Source organism: Trichechus manatus, unplaced genomic scaffold, assembly GCF_000243295.1.
Source record: "Trichechus manatus latirostris isolate Lorelei unplaced genomic scaffold, TriManLat1.0 scaffold00057, whole genome shotgun sequence".
Taxonomy (NCBI): Eukaryota; Metazoa; Chordata; class Mammalia; order Sirenia; family Trichechidae; genus Trichechus; species Trichechus manatus.
This window is the reverse complement of record NW_004443993.1, coordinates 1,932,147-1,938,153: the sequence shown is the minus strand read 5'-3', so window position 1 is coordinate 1,938,153 and position 6,007 is coordinate 1,932,147.

Sequence of the window (6,007 nt, the reverse complement as noted above, 5' to 3'; positions counted from 1 at the left end):
CTCTGTCCCCGGCGCGGCCGCGGCTGGGGCTGGGGTTGCCCGCCGGACTCCGCTGAGTCCCGGGGCTGGGGACCAGGGACGGAGGGGGGGCGGAGAGAGCCACTGCCTCGGCCCCCCGCTCGCCCCGCCCTCCTCTCCGCCCCTTTCCGGCGGCTGCAGCAATGAATTCCAGATGTGGCCGACAGGCCGGGGCGAGCGCAAGGGTCTGAGGGTGCGGCGCGCAGGGCCGCTTTGTCCGCACCCTCCCCCAACTCCAGCCCTGCACTGCCCAGCCCCTACCCGTGAGAACCGGCCGGCGCGTGACGTCACGAAGCCCCATGACATCACGGCACTCTTGGCCAGGTGACCTCAACCTGAAACAACTTGTCTTGACTCCAGGTCTACTCTTGGACTATCCCTGAGAACCTGGAACTGGAGCCATGAGGTACCTATTATGGGTCAATGCAGCAAGTAGGCAGTAAACGCCTACTGTGTGTCTGTTGTTGGAATCGAGTCGACGGCAATGGGTGTATCTGTTGTTAGTTGCAGGGGAATCTACTCAACAAACACTAAGTGCCTACCGTGCGTCTACCCATTAAACCCAAACCCGTTCCCGTGGAGTCGATTCCGACTCATAGCGATCGTATAGGACAGAGTAGAACTGCCCCATAGGGTTTCCAAGGAGTGGCTGGTGGATTAGAACTGTTGACCTTGGTTAGTAACCAAACGCTCAACCGTTTCGCCACCGGGGCTTCATTGTGTGTCTATCCAACAAATAATCAAGTTTCCACTATGTGCCACGTCCCAAAGACAGGTTTGGTCTCTGCTTTGACAAGACTCCAGAGTTCAGGAGCTGTTCCCTTGCACCAAGAAGGTTGGCAACACCCAGCAGTCTGCCAAGGTGCTGGCTGTGGTCGACCAGCAGGCCCAGGCTGCTCCCTGCCTTCCAGGTTGGGGCCCAGTCTTCTGCATGATTCTTTGGTTTCTCCCGCTTTCCCACATTCTCTTTTTCCTGGGTTTCTGTGTGCCCAGTTCCAGAGGCAAAACACATCTTCATTTTCTGATGCCTTGTGTTTGTGCACCTGTGGACAAGAAGATATAGAGAAGCTCTTCATTCCTTCAACCAATATTTATGGAGCACCTACTGGGCGCTGCACACCGTTTAGGGAGCCCAGGCATATCGATGAGCAAAACAAGAAAAAAAAAAATTCCTGCCCTCATAGAGCTGGGTTGTGCAAATGGTTAACAGCTTGACTGCTAACCAAAAGGTTGGAGGTTCAAGTCCACCCAGAGGCACCTTGGAAGAAAGGACTGGCAATCTACTTCTGAAAAGTCAACCACGAAAATCCTGTGGAACCCAGTTCTACTCTGACACACAGAGCATTGCCATGAGTCAGAATTGACTCCACGGCAACTGGTTTGGTATTTTGGTTCATAAAACTTATGTTCGGGTGGGAGACAACCTTTTTTAAGGCTTCCAGAAATTATGCTGCCATTTGTGAAGATGTATATACATAATCTGCTTACATGTTTATTTAACAAATAAATTAAGCACCTTGACTACTAGCCGAAAAGTTGGTGGTTTGAACCCACCCGGAGGCACCTCAGAAGACAGGCCTGATGATCTGCTTCCAAAAGGTCACAGCCTTGAAAACCCTATATAGCAGTTCTACTCTGCACACATGGGGTCGCCATGAGTTGGAATCAACTTGACAGTAACAAAAACATATCCAAGGCTAAGAGTCACTGGGTGGCTCAAATGTTTAAACCCTCAGCTACTAATACAAAGGTTGGCGGTTTGAATCCACTCAGAGGCACCTCAGAAGAAAAGCCTGGCCATCTACTTCCAAAAAATCACAGCCATTGAGAACTGTACAGAGCACAGTTCTACTCTGACATGCATGGGGTCACCGTGAGTCAGAAATGACTCTACAGCATATGATTTTTTTTTTTTTTTTTGGCATGTACCAGGCATTGTTCTAAAGACTAGAGATATATCAGGGAACAAAACAGACAAAACCCCTTGCCATGGTGGAGCTGATGTTCTACTGTATGTACACAGAATATCCAGAATCTCAAAGGAAGAAGAGACCGGTAGGTTTTCACCCCTTGGGAGGGGAACTGAGAGCTGGGGAACGAGGGATTTCACCCTGGGAACACTTTTTGTAGCTGTTGACTTTTGTAACATGTGCATATGTTTCCCATTCCAACAATAATTTTAAATTTGAAAATTCAGGCTGCCTGATAGCCAGACAGTGCAACCAATTAAAAGGAGGGAGCAGCTAGGTGCACTGTTCTCTGTATGTATTACACTTCAATAAAGAGCATCTGAAAAGCAAAAGGACAAACAAGGAAAATAAAGCCAATTCATGTATGCCTATCAAAAAATAAAAATGGAGTAGTCTTGTATGTATTGATATGAAACCATCTCCAACAAGCATGATAAGTTGAAAAAAAGCACAGTGTAGAACACTATATGTTGCTTGCCTGCATTTCGGAGTCCGTTTAGAAGGGCTGTATAAATACACACATATTTGCCTGTGGATGCACGGACCGTCTCCGGGAGGAGGCACAAGACACCTGTCACAGCGGTTACCCAAGGGGCGACTGAGGACCCGAGGGACTGGGTGAGAGGGGGCCCCAGACATTTTACCCTGAGGGACTAATTGAAATGTTTGCCCTGTATTATCAACTCAAAAAATTTACAAAGATATGAAAAGTAAAATAAAAGCTGACAAATAACCAGACTTCTAGTTGTAAAATAGTTCCTGTAATAATAATAATAACAATAATAATAAATATTAATAAACAATAATGTTAATAAATATATCAGTGTTATCCAATATATGCTATTAACAAACACAATATATTAAGAATCAGCACGTTTAAAGTATTAATAAGGAAATTAATATTACAAACCAACCTATTAACACTGTTAATAAACATGGGTTTTCTTTCCTGGGTGGCTCTCTGGCCCCAGACTCTGTGCTAGGCACAGGTGTAGCTTTCTTGGTTGCTACTGTCTACAAGCTGAGGTCTGACAGAGCAGACAGAGAAGAAACCAGACAGTTCCAAAGCAGGATAGTGGGGCTTTGATGGGGAGATGAGGAAAGTCAGACTGACTGGTGACTCCGGACTTGGCTCCTTTTCCTGAGCCAGACCTCAGGGTCCACTCAGGCCCAATCCAGACCTCAAGGCCCACTCGGTTCCGGGCCAGACCTCGGGGCCCCCTCAGCTCTGGGCCAGGCCTCGGGGTCTCCTTGGTTACGGGCCAGACCTCAGCTGGTTCTCAGAGTCTAGTCAGGCCTCCACAAGACCTCACCGTATCCTCTGCCAAGTACAGTGTGTTGCCTGGACAACCTCTCGAAACAGGTGTCTGACCCACAGGGGACCAAGCACAAAGAAATCTGGGTCCTTTCCTTGCTGAGGAGCTATCAAGCGGAAATCTCAATGCACTGTGGGGACCTGAGGGCTCGGGAGGAAATGGCCCCCATCAAAGTGCCTCAGCTGGCTCAGCAATTTGCCATCTCCCCAGGGACCTGGGGGCGGGGCAATGTCAAGGCCACAGACATATCCGGCTGTCTGTCGGGGGACCACAGCTCCCAGACAAAGGTAATGTCCCCAGGGACACACAGCCACACCGACAGGCCACTTCCGCCTCCCTCCCAGTTCTGAGGCAACACGAGGTCTCTGTTGGGTCAGCTAAGGGAATGAGCTCCAGAAATGGAAAACACACGGGAGGTCTGAACTTCCTGATGGCCTAGGGGTCAGGAAGAGAGTTGAGCCTACCCTGGGGAGCCCCTGTGTGAGGGAACAGTGGAAGAGAAAGGAAACAAGGCCCTTTTCTTGGGGAGCTCCCAGGCAGAGGAAATAAAGGGGAAGGAAGAGGCCTGGACCAGGCTCCACTAATTATAGGGTCTCTGACAATAATGGCTAATGCTCATACAACACCAGGCTATGTGCTGGGCATGATTTTACCACCTCCCAACCCTGGGAGGTGGCTATTATTATTAGCATTCCATTTTAAAGATGAGGAAACTGAGGCACACAGCAGGGGTAAGGTTTGAACTCGAGCTACTTAATTCCTCCTAACCCAGCAGCCCTGCCTCTCTGCCCCCTTGTTCTTCTGGAGCCCCCACCCCAGCTCTGATCCAGTGACCCCCATCCCTGCCCTAGCAAGTTGGCGGGGAAGGGCAGTGGTGATGGCTCAGACCACATCAGTCAATGATGAGATGCAGAATGTTCTCGGTGATCCAGGTGAGGGGAACACTCTGACCTCTGATCCCACCCTTATCCCAAATATTGTGTCCTGTCCAGTCCTGCTGCTGTTGAGTTAATTCCAACTCATGGAGACCCCATGTGTGTCAGAGTCGACCTGTGCTCTGTGCGGTTTTCAATGGTGGATTTTCAGAAGTAGGTCACCAGGCCTTTCTTCCAAGGCACCTCTGGGTAGACTCCAACCTCCAACATTTTGGTTAGCAACTGAGCATGTTAACTGTTTGCACCACCCAAGGACTCCCAAATATTGTGAATTCCCCCAAATCCAGGCCTGTCCTCCATCTTCGCCAGGCCTCCACTCGCCAGCCTCCGCCCCCTGCTCTTGAATTTTGGCAGGAGGAACTGTATGAAGAGAAGTGTCTGAGACGGGTTCCAACTTTCTCATCATCACCCCAGTGCTGGGGGAAGGGGCTCCAGGGCTGCAGAGAAGCTTTCCAGATGCTGATCTTGGCAGACAGAGGAGCTGCAGTGACTTGTGCGTGGGCTCAGGGCCCACATTCAGCTACAGGGATGGGGTGGGGAGGTTCCCGATGGAGGCCAGTCCCTGCCACATCTGCACCAGATGCAGTCTTGGCCCTTCAGGCCTGGGAGGGGTGGGCTCTCTCTTACTGCTGCGGGAGGCGTGTGTTGTCTGCAGGCACAGTTAGGGGAATGGGGAACAACAAAGAGGCATACTTCTCAGCAAGTGCCCCCCAGCATAACAATAACAGCTGATACATATATAATGTGCCAGTTACTGTCCTAAGTGCTTTACAAATATTAACTCATCAAAAGCTAACCCACTACCCAACCCATTGCTGTCGAGTCGATTCCAACCCTATAGGACAATAGAACTATCCCATAGAGTTTCCGAGGAGCAGCTGTTGGATTTGAACTGCCAACCTTTTGGTTAGCAGCCGAGCTCTTAACCACTGCACCACCAGGGCTCCACTGTGTCTAAATTATTCCTCAACTTAAAAAAAAAAAGCTCACAGCAGCCCTCTATCAGTCAGGGTCTAATCAGGAAAATAGAAGTATCTCAAACAGAGGGGATTTAATGCAGGGGTTTGTTATATAGACGAGAAGCCAAAGGGGAGAGGTGGTGAGGTTATTTAGAAATTAGCATACAGGGAGGCCATGTCCAATGGGAGATGCAGCCAGAAGCTGATGGGAAGAAATACCCTGGCTTCTCCCCTCCTCCCACCCTCCAATCTACCTCCAGTGCCTCCCATTGGCTAAATCCAACCAGAAGTCATTGGTAGGGAAATACAGGCCCCTAGCCTTGCAGGCCAGGGATGATCTGAGGGCACCCAGGCTCCAGCATGGCACAGACCATGTGAGGTAGGGGCAATTATACACCATTTGACAGAGGAGAGGAGCCCTGGTGGTACAGTGGTTAAGCGCTTGGCTGCTAACCAAAAGGTCGGTGGTTCGAACCAACCAGCTGCTCCCCGGGAGAAAGATGTGCAAGACTGCTTCTGTAAAGATTTTAGCCTTGGAAACCCCATGGGGCAATTCCACTCTGTCCTAAAGTGTCACTATGAGTCAGAATCTACCAGACAGCAGCTGGTTTGACAGAGGAGGAAGCTGAGGCCCAGAGAGTTGATGTACCTGCTCAGGGGTTCAAGCTGGTTTGAAGGCTGGTTCTGGGCTTTTTTTCTGCCCCCCATGCTATCACAGTTGCTTGGGGAGCTGGAGGGAATGGAAACCTCCATGCAAATCAGCCCCATCCCCAGGGCCCGGTGGGGGAGTGCCTCAGTGGGAGACTCCT